We start from the raw sequence: 16,314 nt of genomic DNA on the forward strand, positions 1-16,314 counted from the left end.
CATTGGGACGATTTTGGGAGAGCTAGCAGTAAGCGAATGTGAGTGGGAAAATGCGAAAACGAATGACCCTATTATGAGGAAGGTGGAGGATAAAGTAGTCAATGGGTGGAGGAGTGAAGATGAACAAGGTAGTGAAGTGTCTAGCTATTTCAAAGTTAAAGATCAGTTAAGCACACAGAATGGGAGATTGTTGAGAAGAGATCAAATTGTTCCTCCAGAAGGTGTGCGAAAACACTTTATTGATATCACGCATCAAGGACATTTGGATCGAGGAATGATGAAGAGAAAGGTAAGACAGTCGTTTTGGTGGCCAGGAATGGATAAGCAAGTAGAAGAAACAGTGAAGAATTGTGTCACCCCCCCTGGTCCTCATGACCCCCGCAACCCCTGCCTCCGATACTCTACCAACGAACTCCGCGCACTCAACCCTGGCCCCTCCACAGAGTGCTTCCTGGCCACCCCGAAGCACACCAAAGGACCTTTCTCCTGCCGCACCTGCAACTTCTCCTGCAACAGAACAACGAAGCCAGCAGCAACCAGCACAAACCACCTGCACTGCATCCTCCTCAACACACGCTCTGCACGAAAACACGCCATCGAACTCTGGGACTTGCTCGACACCACCGCCCCAGACGTGGCCTTCCTGACCGAAACCTGGTGGAACGACTCTTCGGCCCCTGACATCGCCATCGCCATACCGGACGGATACAAGATCACCAGAAGAGATCGAACCAACGGAGTCGGCGGAGGAATAGCCATCGCCCACAAGTCTACCCTCAAGATTCACACCCACACGGACGACGCTCTCACGACAGCCGAACACCTCCACTTCCAGATCCACACGGACCCCAACACGACCCTCAGAGGAACCCTCATATACCGCCCTCCAGGACCAAGAGCCCCCTTCAGCGACACCATCTCCGACCTCGTAAGCACCCACGCCCTTGCATCTCCAGACTACATCCTCCTGGGAGACCTAAACTTCCACCTGGAAAACAACAACAACGCCAACACCGTTTCGCTGATCACCAACCTCCTCAACTTCGGACTCCGCCAACTGGTCAACACTCCCACCCACATCGCCGGTCACACGCTTGAACCCCTCTTCACCTCAAGCAACCACATCTCCTTCAGCCACACCTCCGAACTCCACTGGACCGACCATCACTGCGTCCACTTTTCCTTCAAGATAAACACCGAACACCACCGCATCCCTCTACCGCCTCACCGCCGCTGGAGAAAAGTCACCGAAGACCAACTAACCAGCTCCCTCGCCAAAAACCCTCCACTCGACTCCTCCGACCCGAGCGTCGCCGCCACCAACCTCCATCAATGGATCCTCGACTGCGCCAACACCTTAGCTCCACTCATGAAACCCACCATCAACCAAGGAAAGAAAAAACCAGCCTGGTTCACTCAAGAACTGACCACCTCCAAACGCACCTGCCAGAAGCTCAAGAAGAAATGGATCCTTGAGCGCACACCCGACAACCTCGCCACCCTCAAAGACGCCAACCGTGATCACCACCAACGGATCCGACTCGCCAAGCGTGCTCACTTCACTGAACGCCTCAACAACAACGCCCACGATTGCAAAGAACTCTTCAGCATCGTGAAGGAACTCTCCAACCCGAACGCCAACATCAACGACGTCCCACCCTCCCAGAAACTCTGCGACGACCTCTCCACCTTCTTCCACCAGAAAATCGCACCCATCCACGACAGCTTCAACACCGCACCTCCGCCAGACCCCACCCCTGACGACTCCGCCCACGACCGCTGCCTCACCACCTGGACCCAAGTGGACGAAACCGAAACCCTAACAACCATGAATTCCATCCACTCAGGCTCTCCCACGGACCCATGCCCACATCACGTTTTCAACAAAGCCAACACCACCATCGCCCCCAAACTCCGCAAGATCATCAACCTCTCCTTCAACAGAGCCACCTTTCCTAACAGCTGGAAGCACGCAGAAATCCAACCCCTCCTCAAGAAACCCAAGGCTGACCCCAACGATCTCAAAAACTTCCGACCGATCTCTCTCCTCCCTTTCCCAGCGAAAGTCATCGAGAAGATCGTCAACACCCAGCTCGCCCACTACCTAGAAGACAAATCCATCCTAGACCCCTCCCAATCTGGATTCAGACAAAACCACAGCACCGAGACCGCACTCCTCGCCACCACTGATGACATCAGACAACAAATGGACAACGGCGAAACCTCACCCCTCATCCTCCTCGACCTATCAGCCGCTTTCGACACAGTATGCCACCGCACCCTACTGACCCGCCTCCACGAAGCCGGCATCCAAGACAAAGCCCTCAACTGGATCTCATCCTTCCTCTCCGACAGAACCCAGAGAGTCCGGCTCTCCCCTTTTCGCTCCAAAGCCACCAACCTCATCTGCGGCGTCCCCCAAGGCTCCTCTCTCAGCCCAACGTTGTTCAACGTCTACATGGCCCCCCTCGCAAAAGTGGCCCGTCAACACAACCTCAGCATCATCTCCTACGCCGACGACACCCAGCTCGTCCTCTCCCTGACCAAAGACCCTCTCACCGCCAAAACCAACCTCCACGAGGGACTAAAAGCCATCGCCGAGTGGATGAACAACAGCCGATTGAAGCTCAACTCCGACAAGACGGAAGTCCTCATCCTCGGACGCACCCCCTCGGCCTGGAATGACTCCTGGTGGCCCACTGCCCTTGGACCACCACCCACCCCAGCCAACCACGCAAGAAACCTCGGATTCATCCTCGACTCCGCTCTCACCATGTCCAAACAGGTCAACGCCGTCTCCTCTTCCAGTTTCATCACCCTCCGAATGCTCCGTAGAATCTTCAAGTGGATTCCAACAGGAACCAGAAAGACGGTAACCCAAGCCCTCGTCATTAGCAGACTTGACTACCGCAACGCACTCTACACAGGCATCCCAACAAAAGACATCAAACTACTCCAGCGCATCCAGAACGCATCCGCCTGCCTGATCCTCGACATACCCCGCCGATGCCACATCTCCCCGCACCTGAAGGACCTCCACTGGCTCCCCGTGGAAAAAAGGATCACCTTCAAACTCCTCACCCACGCTCACAGGGCTCTACACGACACCCGGCCCACCTACCTCAACAACAGACTCAGCTTATATGTCCCCACACGTCAACTCCGCTCTGCCCACCTCGCCCTCGCCATCGTCCCCCGAATCCAGCGCAAGACCTCTGGCGGCAGATCCTTCTCCTTCCTCGCCGCCAAGACCTGGAACTCTCTCCCCACCTCGCTACGTCAGACCCAGGACCTCCTCACCTTCAGGAGACTCCTCAAGACTTGGCTCTACGAACGCTAGCAGCACCTCTCCTTCCCCCCCCCCAGCGCCTCGAAACCCTGACGGGTACATAGTGCGCTTTATAAATGTTATGATTGATTGATTGATTGATTGATTGCGCAAATAGCGATAAAACTAAAGTACTAAGGCAAACTCCATTAGCACCCATGAAGTTTCCAGGGGGCCTTGAGAGAAGCAACTTTATTGGTCCGGTTTCTAGGTTGGGCGCAAGGTGTAGATATATAGGCGGTCATTCTGACCACGGCGGGCGGCAGTAGCCGCCCGCCATGCGGTCACCGCCATTTGGCCGCTCCACGGTCCAAAGACCACGGAGGCCATTCTGGCTTTCCCGCTGGGCCGGCGGGCGCCCGCCAAAGGAGCGCCCGCCGGCACAGCGGGAAAGGCCCTGCAACATAGAAGCCGGCTCCAAATGGAGCCGGCGGTGTTGCAGGGGTGCGACGGGTGCAGTTGCACCCGTCGCGATTTTCACCGTCTGCTAAGCAGACAGTAAAAATCATGCTGGGGCCCTGTTGGGGGCCCCTGCACTGCCCATGCCGTTGGCATGGGCAGTGCAGGGGCCCCCAGGGGCCCCACGACACCCGTTCCCGCCATCCTGTTCCTGGTGGTAAAAACCACCAGAAACAGGGTGGCGGGAAGGGGGTCGGAATGCGCCGCCATGAGATTCAGCCCAGACAGGGGAAATCCGGCGGGAAACCGCCAGATCCCCTTTTCTGACCGCGGCTTTACCGCCGCGGTCAGAATGGGCAGGGAAGCACCACCAGCCTGTTGGCGGTGCTTCCGTGGTCATCCACCCTGGCGGTCGATGATCACCAGGGTTGGAATGACCCCCATAATGTTGTTAGTGGATTATCACACTAAATGGTTTGTTATCAAAATAGTTGATCAGGTAAATACCTCAAAAGTTTTTTGAAGAAACTTTTACGGAAGAAGGGATTCCCAAAACAATTGTATCAGATTATGGCGTACAATTTGTGTCATTAGAGATGACTGATTATTTGCGGAAGATTTGAATCATCCATGAAAGAGTTGCTCTGTTCTGTCCACAGGCCAATGGATTGGTAGAAAGAGTAAATCGTATAGTGATAGAGAATATTCAGTTATCATTGGCCAATCATCTTCCTTGGAGAAGGGAGTTGAACAGAATGATGTGGACATATCGTGCAACTCCACATTCGATGACAGGAGTGTCACCATTTGTATCTTTAAAAGGGCGAGAGCCTGGTGTGAAAGAGTGTCCTGTATGGTTAAAAACAAAAGAAAAGGTGACAGTGGACAGGGAAAATATAAGAGGAAAAGTTGAAGAAATACAAAAGAAGAACATCCAACATTATAATAAGAGAATTGGTGTGAAATGCTGTCACATAGAAAAGGGTGATTGGGTGGTAAAAAGGAAGGATAGAATTGTCTTAAAAGGGCATAGCAAATATTCCGCTCCCTAGTTAGTGAAGGAAGTTAAACAGAATGTGGTCATTGTGGAGAATGGCTCGTCATGGAGTATGGGAAGTGTGTGCAAAATTAATCGTTGAATTAATGAATCTTGTTTCATTTTTGTTCTGAGTGAGTTAATAAGGATTTATTGTTGGTTATTGTTGATATTGCTGTTCATTTATCTTTTTTTTTATATGTTATTTGCATGGTGTAAGGAGGGAGATGTGTGGTATATCCTGTAAAGGAGTGTTTAGTTAATGCTGGAATGTAATGATGTAGGTGGTGACATCATATGTAATGTAAAGACTCTAGAGGAGGTTGAAAGGAGAGAAGGCTTGAAGGGGAAGCTGTGCTGAAGATGTCATGGTACTATTGATTTTCAATAAAAGCGAATATTGTATGGTGATGTGAAGGTGTGATCTTTACAGTATCCACCTGGTCAATGGCAGCCTGTCAGGGTGGTCAAGAGCCCCTGGAGCCTAAAACAGTGGCCCAGGGGACCGCCAAGAAGAGGAAGGGCAGGGGGCACGGGAAACCAGCCCCAGAAGTTCCCACGGTCCGGGAGGAGGTGGAACCTGAGGGTAACACCCCGGAGCCTACAGGGGAACAGGTGGCTGAACTGGGGGAGGTCCCTGAGCTGTCACAGTGGCAGCAGGAAGGGGGACCCACCTGGGAGGCATTCTGTGTGGCACAGACGATATGCCCTACTCTAGAGGTCCTGCAGCAGCATGCTGCAGCCCAGGCAGCTGGCGAGGAGCTCAGTACTCACCTGATCTATTGGAAGGATGGCCTCCTGTGTAGTGAGCCTAAGGTTCCTGAGCCTGGGTCAGCTCATATGCTGGTGGTACCCCCGTGCTTCAGGGCCTTCCTACTGGGGTTGGCTCATGATGTGCCTTTGGCAGGACATCTGGGACAAGACAAGACCTATAAGGGGCTTGTCTCCCACTACTATTGTCCCCAGATGCACAAGCATTCTGCTGCACACTGTAGGTCTTGCCCAACTTGTCAGGCAAGTGGCAAGAGTGGGGGGAAATGTAAGTCTCCCCTCCAACCTTTACTTGTTGTTAGTACTCCCTTTGAGAGGGCAGATATTGACATTGTGGGGCCTCTAGATCCCAAGACAGCGATGGGCAACAGGTTCATCCTGGTCTTGGTGGACCATGCCACCCAGTACCCAGAAGCCATTCCTCTTAGGTCAGTCACTTCTCCTGTGGTGGGTCATGCACTGATGGGGTTTTTTATCCACCTGGGGTTCCCCAAGGAAGTGGTATCTGATAAGGGTACCAACTTCATATCAACGTATATGAAGTCTCTGTGGAAAGTGTGTGGGGAAACCTACAAGTTCCCCACCCCCTACCATCCCCAAAGTAATGGTCTGGTTGAGAGATTCAACCACACCTTGAAAGGCATGATCCAGGGCCTGTCAGAGCCCTTGAAGTGAAAGTGGGATGTACTCTTGCCATGCCTTCTGTTCGCTTACAGGGAGGTGCCTCAAAAGGGACTTGGGTTTAGTTCCTTTGAGCTGATCTATGGCCACCCAGTGAGGCGACCTTTAAGTGTGGTGAAGAAGGCTTTGAAGAAAGCTCCTAGTAAACCCCGCCAATGTTGTATTTAGCTACATGCTGGCTTTGAGAAACCAGACTGCCCGCTTCAGGTGTCTTGCACAGGAGAACCTAGAAGCAAGCCAGGAGGATTTGAAACGGTGGTATGACCAGAATGCCAATCTGGTTGAGTTTTAACCTGGTCAAAAAAGTGTGGGTGATGGCGCTAGTGAAGCCTAGGGTGCTCCAGGATAAGAGGACTGGGCCATTTGAGGTGGTGGAGCGCAAGAGTGAAGTCACCTACCTGGTCTTTAAGGGTCTTGCATGTTAACCTCCTCAAGCCACACTTTGAGCGGACTGAACTGTCCATGCTCCTTGCAACAGATGATGGGGTGGAGGAGGAGAGTGAACCTCTTCCTGACCTTCTGTCTTCAGAAGAAAAAGATGGGTCTGTGGAGGAAGTGATCCTCTTCCCCTCCCTGACTGAAGAGCAGCAGAGGGACTGTCACCAGGTGTCAGGACAGTTCACATCGCTATTTTCTCTGATCCCAGGATTCACACACTTGTGCATATATGATGTGGGCAATGGGTACAGTTCACCTATTAAACAAAATGTTCACAGGGTGACTGACAGGGTCAGGGCTTGCATTAACCCCTTAGCTGCTGGGCCGTTTCCCCCCCAGTGCTGAGCCCTTTTTTGGCTATTTCGGGTAGTTCGCTCTTAGGCCTTCATAACTTTTTGTCCACATAAGCTATCCACGCCAAATTTGTGTGTTTTTTTTCCAACATCCTAGGGATTCTAATGGTACCCAGAATATGTGGTTTCCCCTGGAGGAGACCAAGAAAGTAGCCAAAATACAGTGATAATTTTGTTTTTTCCAAAGAAATTGGAAAAAAGGGCAGCCGAAGAAGGCTTGTGGTTTTTCCCCTGAAAATGGCATCAACAAAGGGTTTCTGGTGCTAAAATCACCATCTTCCCACCTTTCAGGAACAGGCAGACTTGAATCAGAAAACCACATTTTTCAACACAAATTTGGCATTTTACTGGGACCCCATTTTTACTATTTCTGGTGCTTTCAGCCTCCTTCCAGTTACTGACAGGAATGGGTGTGAAACAAATGCTGGATCTCGGTAAGCTAAACATTTCTGAAAACTAGACAAAATTCTGAATTCAGAAAGGGGTCATTTGTGTAGATCCTACAAGGTTTTCCTACAGAAAATAACAGCTGAAATAAAACAATATTGAAATTGAGCTAAAAACAACAGCCATTTTTCTTTATGTTTTACTCTGTAACTTTTTCCTGCAATGTCAGATTTTTTAAAGCAATATACCGTTACGTCTGGTGGACTCTTCTGGTTGCGGGGATATAAAGGGCTTGTAGGTTCATCAAGAACCCTAGGTACCCAGAGCCAATAAATGAGCTGCACCCTGCAGTTGGTTTTCATTCTATACTGGGTATACAGCAATTCATTTGCTGAAATATGAAGAGTGAAAAATAGGTATCAAGAAAACCTTTGCATTTCCAAAATGTGCACAAGATAAGGTTTTGAGGAGAAGTGGTTATTTGCACATCTCTGAATTCCGGGGTGCCCATACTAGCATGTGAATTGCAGGGCATTTCTCAAATAGACGTCTTTTTTACACACTCTCTTATATTTGGAAGGAAAAAATGTAGAGAAAGATGAGGGGCAATAGCACTTGTTTCGCTATTCTATGTTCCCCCAAGTCTCCCGATAAAAATGATACCTCACTTGTGTGGGTAGGCCTAGCGCCCGCGAAAGGAACTGCCCCAAAACACAACGTGGACACATCCCATTTTTTTGTCAGAAAACAGAGCTGTTTTTTTGCAAAGGGCCTACCTGTAGATTTTTGCCTCTAGCTCAACCGGCACCTATGGAAACCTACCAAACCTGTGCATTTTAGAAAACTAGAGACCTAGGGGAATCCAAGATTGGGTGACTTGTGGGGCTCTGACCAGGTTCTGTTACCCAGAATCCTTTGCAAACCTCAAAATGTGGCTAAAAAAACACGTTTTCCCCACATTTCGGTGACAGAAAGTTCTGGAATCTGAGAGGAGACATAAATTTCCTTCCACCCAGTGTTCCCCCAAGTCTCCCGATAAAAATTATACCTCACTTGTGTGGGTAGGCCTAGCGCCCGCGACAGGAAATGCCCCAAAACACAACGTGGACACATCCCATTTTTTGACAGAAAACAGAGCTGTTTTTTTGCAAAGGGCCTACCTGTAGATTTTTGCCTCTAGCTCAGCCGGCACCTATGAAAACCTACCAAACCTGTGCATTTTAGAAAACTAGAGACCTAGGGGAATCCAAGATTGGGTGACTTGTGGGGCTCTGACCAGGTTCTGTTACCCAGAATCCTTTGCAAACCTCAAAATGTGGCTAAAAAAACACGTTTTCCCCACATTTCGGTGACAGAAAGTTCTGGAATCTGAGAGGAGACATAAATTTCCTTCCACCCAGTGTTCCCCCAAGTCTCCCGATAAAAATTATACCTCACTTGTGTGGGTAGGCCTAGCGCCCGCGACAGGAAATGCCCCAAAACACAACGTGGACACATCCCATTTTTTGACAGAAAACAGAGCTGTTTTTTTGCAAAGGGCCTACCTGTAGATTTTTGACTCTAGCTCAGCCGGCACCTATGGAAACCTACCAAACCTGTGCATTTTAGAAAACTAGAGACCTAGGGGAATCCAAGATTGGGTGACTTGTGGGGCTCTGACCAGGTTCTGTTACCCAGAATCCTTTGCAAACCTCAAAATGTGGCTAAAAAAACACGTTTTCCCCACATTTCGGTGACAGAAAGTTCTGGAATCTGAGAGGAGCCACAAATTTCCTTCCACCCAGCGTTCCCCCAAGTCTCCCGATAAAAATGATACCTCACTTGTATGGGTAGGCATAGCGCCCGCGACAGGAAATGCCCCAAAACACAACGTGGACACATCCCATTTTTTGACAGAAAATAGAGCTGTTTTTTGCTAAGTGCCTACCTGTAGATTTTGGCCTCTAGCTCAGCCGGCACCTAGGGAAACCTACCAACCCTGTGCATGTTTTAAAACTAGAGACGTAGGGGAATCCAAGATGGGGAGACTTGTGGGGCTCTGACCAGGTTCTGTTACCCAGAATCCTTTGCAAACCTCAAAATGTGGCTAAAAAAACATGTTTTCCTCACATTTCGGTGACAGAAAGTTCTGGAATCTGAGAGGAGCCACAAATTTCCTTCCACCCAGCGTTCCCCCAAGTCTCCCAATAAAAATTATACCTCACTTGTGTGGGTAGGCCTAGCGCCCGCGACAGGAAATGCCCCAAAACACAACGTGGACACATCCCATTTTTTGACAGAAAACAGAGCTGTTTTTTGCAAAGTGCCTACCTGTAGATTTTGGCCTCTAGCTCAGCCGGCACCTACAGAAACCTACCAAACCTGTGAGTTTTTGAAAACTAGAGACCTAGGGGAATCCAAGACGGGGTGACTTGTGGGGCTCTGACCAGGTTCTGTTACCCAGAATCCTTTCAAACCTCAAAATGTGGCTAAAAAAACACGTTTTCCCCACATTTCGGTGACAATAAGTTGTGGAATCTGAGAGGAGCCACAAATTTCCTTCCACCCAGCGTTCCCCCAAGTCTCCCGATAAAAATGATACCTCACTTGTGTGGGTAGGCCTAGCGCCCGCGACAGGAAATGCCCCAAAACACAACGTGGACACATCCCATTTTTTGACAGAAAATAGAGCTGTTTTTTGCTAAGTGCCTACCTGTAGATTTTGGCCTCTAGCTCAGCCGGCACCTAGGGAAACCTACCAACCCTGTGCATTTTTTAAAACTAGAGACGTAGGGGAATCCAAGATGGCGTGACTTGTGGGGCTCTGACCAGGTTCTGTTACCCAGAATCCTTTGCAAACCTCAAAATGTGGCTAAAAAAACAAGTTTTCCTCACATTTCGATAACAGAAAGTTCTGGAATCTGAGAGGAGCCACAAATTTCCTTCCACCCAGCATTCCCCCAAGTCTCCCGATAAAAATGATACCTCACTTTTGTGGGTAGGCCTAGCGCCCGCGACAGGAAATGCCCCAAAACACAATGTAGACGCATCCCATTTTTTGACAGAAAACAGAGCTGTTTTTTGCAAAGTGCCTTCCTGTAGATTTTGGCCTCTAGCTCAGCCGGCACCTACGGAAACCTACCAAACCTGTGCATTTCTAAAAACTAGAGACCTAGAGAAATCCAAGATGGGGTGACTTGTGGGGCTCTGACCAGGTTCTGTTACCCAGAATCCTTTGCAAACCTCAAAATGTGGCTGAAAAAACACGTTTTCCTCAAATTTCGGTGACAGAAAGTTCTGGAATCTGAGAGGAGCCGCAAATTTCCTTCCACCCAGCGTTCCCCCAAGTCTCCTGATAAAAATGATACCTCACTTGTGTGGGTAGGCGTAGCGCCCGCGACAGGAAATGCCCCAAAACACAACATGGACACATCCCATTTTTTGACAGAAAACAGAGCTGTTTTTTGCTAAGTGCCTACCTGTAGATTTTGGCCTCTAGCTCAGCCGGCACCTAGGGAAACCTACCAACCCTGTGCATTTTTTAAAACTAGAGACGTAGGGGAATCCAAGATGGGGTGACTTGTGGGGCTCTAACCAGGTTCTGTTACCCAGAATCCTTTGCAAACCTCAAAATGTGGCTAAAAAAACACGTTTTCCTCACATTTCGGTAACAGAAAGTTCTGGAATCTGAGAGGAGCCACAAATTTCCTTCCACCCAGCGTTCCCCCAAGTCCCCCAATAAAAATGATACCTCACTTTTGTGGGTAGGCCTAGCGCCCGCTACAGGAAATGCCCCAAAACACAACGTAGACACATCCCATTTTTTGACAGAAAACAGAGCTGTTTTTTGCGAAGTGCCTACCTGTAGATTTTGGCCTCTAGCTCAGCCGGCACCTACAGAAACCTACCAAACCTGTGCATTTTTGAAAACTAGAGACCTAGGGGAATCCATGATGGGGTGACTTGTGGGGCTCTGACCAGGTTCTGTTACCCAGAATCCTTTGCAAACCTCAAAATGTGTCTAAAAAAACACGTTTTTCTCACATTTCGGTGACAGAAAGTTCTGGAATCTGAGAGGAGCCACAAATTTCCTTCAACCCAGCGTTCCCCCAAGTCTCCCAATAAAAATTATACCTCACTTGTGTGGGTAGGCCTAGCGCCCGCGACAGGAAATGCCCCAAAACACAACGTGGACACATCCCATTTTTTGACAGAAAACAGAGCTGTTTTTTGCAAAGTGCCTACCTGTAGATTATGGCCTCTAGCTCAGCCGGCACCTACAGAAACCTACCAAACCTGTGAATTTTTTAAAACTAGAGACCTAGGGGAATCCAAGATGGCGTGACTTGTGGGGCTCTGACCAGGTTCTGTTACCCAGAATCCTTTGCAAACCTCAAAATGTGGCTAAAAACACAAGTTTTCCTCACATTTCGATAACAGAAAGTTCTGGAATCTGAGAGGAGCCACAAATTTCCTTCCACCCAGCATTCCCCCAAGTCTCCCGATAAAAATGATACCTCACTTTTGTGGGTAGGCCTAGCGCCCGCGACAGGAAATGCCCCAAAACACAACGTAGACACATCCCATTTTTTGACAGAAAACAGAGCTGTTTTTTGCAAAGTGCCTACCTGTAGATTTTGGCCTCTAGCTCAGCCGGCACCTAGGGAAACCTACCAAACCTGTGCATTTGTGAAAACTAGAGACCTAGGGGAATCCAAGATGGGGTGACTTGTGGGGCTCTGACCAGGTTCTGTTACCCAGAATCCTTTGCAAACCTCAAAATGTGGCTGAAAAAACACGTTTTCCTCACATTTCGGTGACAGAAAGTTCTGGAATCTGAGAGGAGCCGCAAATTTCCTTCCACCCAGCGTTCCCCCAAGTCTCCCGATAAACATGATACCTCACTTGTGTGGGTAGGCCTAGCGCCCGCGACAGGAAATGCCCCAAAACACAATGTAGAGACATCCCATTTTTTGACAGAAAATAGAGCTGTTTTTTGCTAAGTGCCTACCTGTAGATTTTGGCATCTAGCTCAGCCGGCACCTAGGGAAACGTACCAACCCTGTGCATTTTTTAAAACTAGAGACGTAGGGGAATCCAAGATGGGGTGACTTGTGGGGCTCTGACCAGGTTCTGTTACCCAGAATCCTTTGCAAACCTCAAAATGTGTCTAAAAAAACACGTTTTTCTCACATTTCGGTGACAGAAAGTTCTGGAATCTGAGAGGAGCCACAAATTTCCTTCAACCCACGTTCCCCCAAGTCTCCCAATAAAAATTATACCTCACTTGTGTGGGTAGGCCTAGCGCCCGCGACAGGAAATGCCAAAAAAACACAACGTGGACACATCCCATTTTTTGACAGAAAACAGAGCTGTTTTTTGCAAAGTGCCTACCTGTAGATTTTGGCCTCTAGCTCAGCCGGCACCTACAGAAACCTACCAAACCTGTGCATTTTTGAAAACTAGAGACCTAGGGGAATCCAAGATGGGGTGACTTGTGGGGCTCTGACCAGGTTCTGTTACCTAGAATCCTTTGCAAACCTCAAAATGTGTCTAAAAAAACACGTTTTCCTCACATTTCGGTGACAGAAAGTTCTGGAATCTGAGAGGAGCCACAAATTTCCTTCAACTCAGCGTTCCCCCAAGTCTCCCGATAAAAATGATACCTCACTTGTGTGGGTAGGCCTAGCGTCCACGACAGGAAATGCCCCAAAACACAACGTGGACACATCCCATTTTTTGACAGAAAATAGAGCTGTTTTTTGCTAATTGCCTACCTGTAGATTTTGGCCTCTAGCTCAGCCGGCACCTAGGGTACCTACCAACCCTGTGCATTTTTGAAAACTAGAGACCTAGGGGAATCCAAGATGGGGTGACTTGTGGGGCTCTGACCAGGTTCTGTTACCCAGAATCCTTTACAAACCTCAAAATGTGTCTAAAAAAACACGTTTTTCTCACATTTCGGTGACAGAAAGTTCTGGAATCTGAGAGGAGCCACAAATTTCCTTCAACCCACGTTCCCCCAAGTCTCGCAATAAAAATTATACCTCACTTGTGTGGGTAGGCCTAGCGCCCGCGACAGGAAATGCCAAAAAAACACAACGTGGACACATCCCATTTTTTGACAGAAAACAGAGCTGTTTTTTGCAAAGTGCCTACCTGTAGATTTTGGCCTCTAGCTCAGCCGGCACCTACAGAAACCTACCAAACCTGTGCATTTTTGAAAACTAGAGACCTAGGGGAATCCAAGATGGGGTGACTTGTGGGGCTCTGACCAGGTTCTGTTACCCAGAATCCTTTGCAAACCTCAAAATGTGTCTAAAAAAACACGTTTTCCTCACATTTCGGTGACAGAAAGTTCTGGAATCTGAGAGGAGCCACAAATTTCCTTCAACTCAGCGTTCCCCCAAGTCTCCCGATAAAAATGATACCTCACTTGTGTGGGTAGGCCTAGCGTCCGCGACAGGAAATGCCCCAAAACACAACGTGGCCACATCCCATTTTTTGACAGAAAATAGAGCTGTTTTTTGCTAATTGCCTACCTGTAGATTTTGGCCTCTAGCTCAGCCGGCACCTAGGGTACCTACCAACCCTGTGCATTTTTGAAAACTAGAGACCTAGGGGAATCCAAGATGGGGTGACTTGTGGGGCTCTGACCAGGTTCTGTTACCCAGAATCCTTTGCAAACCTCAAAATGTGTCTAAAAAAACCCGTTTTCCTCACATTTCGGTGACAGAAAGTTCTGGAATCTGAGAGGAGCCACAAATTTCCTTCCACTCAGCGTTCCCCCAAGTCTCCCGATAAAAATGATACCTCACTTGTGTGGGTAGGCCTAGCGCCCGCGACAGGAAATGCCCCAAAACACAACGTGGACACATCCCATTTTTTGACAGAAAATAGAGCTGTTTTTTGCTAATTGCCTACCTGTAGATTTTGGCCTCTAGCTCAGCCGGCACCTAGGGTACCTACCAACCCTGTGCATTTTTTAAAACTAGAGAAGTAGGGGAATCCAAGATGGGGTGACTTGTGGGGCTCTGACCAGGTTCTGTTACCCAGAATCCTTTGCAAACCTCAAAATGTGGCTAAAAAAACACGTTTTCCTCACATTTCGGTAACAGAAAGTTCTGGAATCTGAGAGGAGCACAAATTTCCTTCCACCCAGCGTTCCCTAAGTCTCCCGATAAAAATGATACCTCACTTTTGTGGGTAGGCCTAGCGCCCGTGACAGGAAATGCCCCAAAACACAACGTAGACAGATCCCATTTTTTGACAGAAAACAGAGCTGTTTTTTGCTAAGTGCCTACCTGCAGATTTTGGCCTCTAGCTCAGCCGGCACCTAGGGAAACCTACCAAACCTGTGCATTATTGAAAACTAGAGACCTTGGGCAATCCAAGATGGGGTGACTTGTGGGGCTCTGACCAGGTTCTGTTACCCAGAATCCTTTGCAAACCTCAAAATGGGGCTAAAAAAACACGTTTTCCTCACATTTCGGTGACAGAAAGTTCTGGAATCTGAGAGGAGCCACAAATTTCCTTCCACCCAGCGTTCCCCCAAGTTTTCCGATAAAAATGATACCTCACTTGTGTGGGTAGGCCTAGCGCCCGCGACAGGAAATGCCCCAAAACACAACTTGGACACATCCCATTTTTTGACAGAAAATAGAGCTGTTTTTTGCTAAGTGCCTACCTGTAGATTTCGGCCTCTAGCTCAGCCGGCACCTAGGGAAACCTACCAACCCTGTGCATTTATTAAAACTAGAGACGTAGGGGAATCCAAGATGGCGTGACTTGTGGGGCTCTGACCAGGTTCTGTTACCCAGAATCCTTTGCAAACCTCAAAATGTGGCTAAAAAAACAAGTTTTCCTCTCATTTCGATAACAGAAAGTTCTGGAATCTGAGAGGAGCCACAAATTTCCTTCCACCCAGCATTCCCCCAAGTCTCCCGATAAAAATGATACCTCACTTTTGTTGGTAGGCCTAGCGCCCGCGACAAGAAATGCCCCAAAACACAACGTAGACACATTCCATTTTTTGACAGAAAACAGAGCTGTTTTTTGCAAAGTGCCTACCTGTAGATTTTGGCCTCTAGCTCAGCCGGCACCTAGGGAAACCTACCAAACCTGTGCATTTGTGAAAACTAGAGGCCTAGGGGAATCCAAGATGGGGTGACTTGTGGGGCTCTGACCAGGTTCTGTTACCCAGAATCCTTTGCAAACCTCAAAATGTGGCTAAAAAAACACTTTTTACTCACATTTTGGTAACGGAAAGTTCTGGAATCTGAGAGGAGCCACAAATTTCATTCCACCCAGCGTTCCCCCAAGTCTCCCGATAAAAATGATACCTCACTTGTGTGGGTAGGCCTAGCGCCCACGACAGGAAATGCCCCAAAACACAACGTGGATTCATCCCATTTTTTGACAGAAAACAGAGCTGTTTTTTGCAAAGTGCCTACCTGTAGATTTTGGCCTCTAGCTCAGCCGGCACCTACCAAACGTGTGCATTTTTTAAAACTAGAGAACTAGGGGAATCCAAGATGGGGTGACATGTGGGGCTCTGACCAGGTTCTGTTACCCAGAATCCTTTGCAAACCTCAAAATGTGGCTAACAAAACACGTTTTCCTCAGATTTAAGTGACGGAAAGTTGTGGAATCTGAGAGGAGCCACAAATTTCCTTCCACCCAGCGTTCCCCCAAGTCTCCCGATAAAAATGATACCTCACTTGTGTGGGTAGGCCTAGCACCTGCGACAGGAAATGCCTCAAAACACAACGTGGACACATCCCATTTTTTGACAGAAAACAGAGCTGTTTTTTGCAAAGTGCCTACCTGTAGATTTTGGCCTCTAGCTCAGCCGGCACCTAGGGAAACCTACCAACCCTGTGCATTTTTTAAAACTCGAGACGTAGGGGAATCCAAGATGGGGTGACTTGTGGGGCTCTGGC

Source organism: Pleurodeles waltl, chromosome 3_1 (assembly GCF_031143425.1).
Source record: "Pleurodeles waltl isolate 20211129_DDA chromosome 3_1, aPleWal1.hap1.20221129, whole genome shotgun sequence".
Classification (NCBI taxonomy): Eukaryota; Metazoa; Chordata; class Amphibia; order Caudata; family Salamandridae; genus Pleurodeles; species Pleurodeles waltl.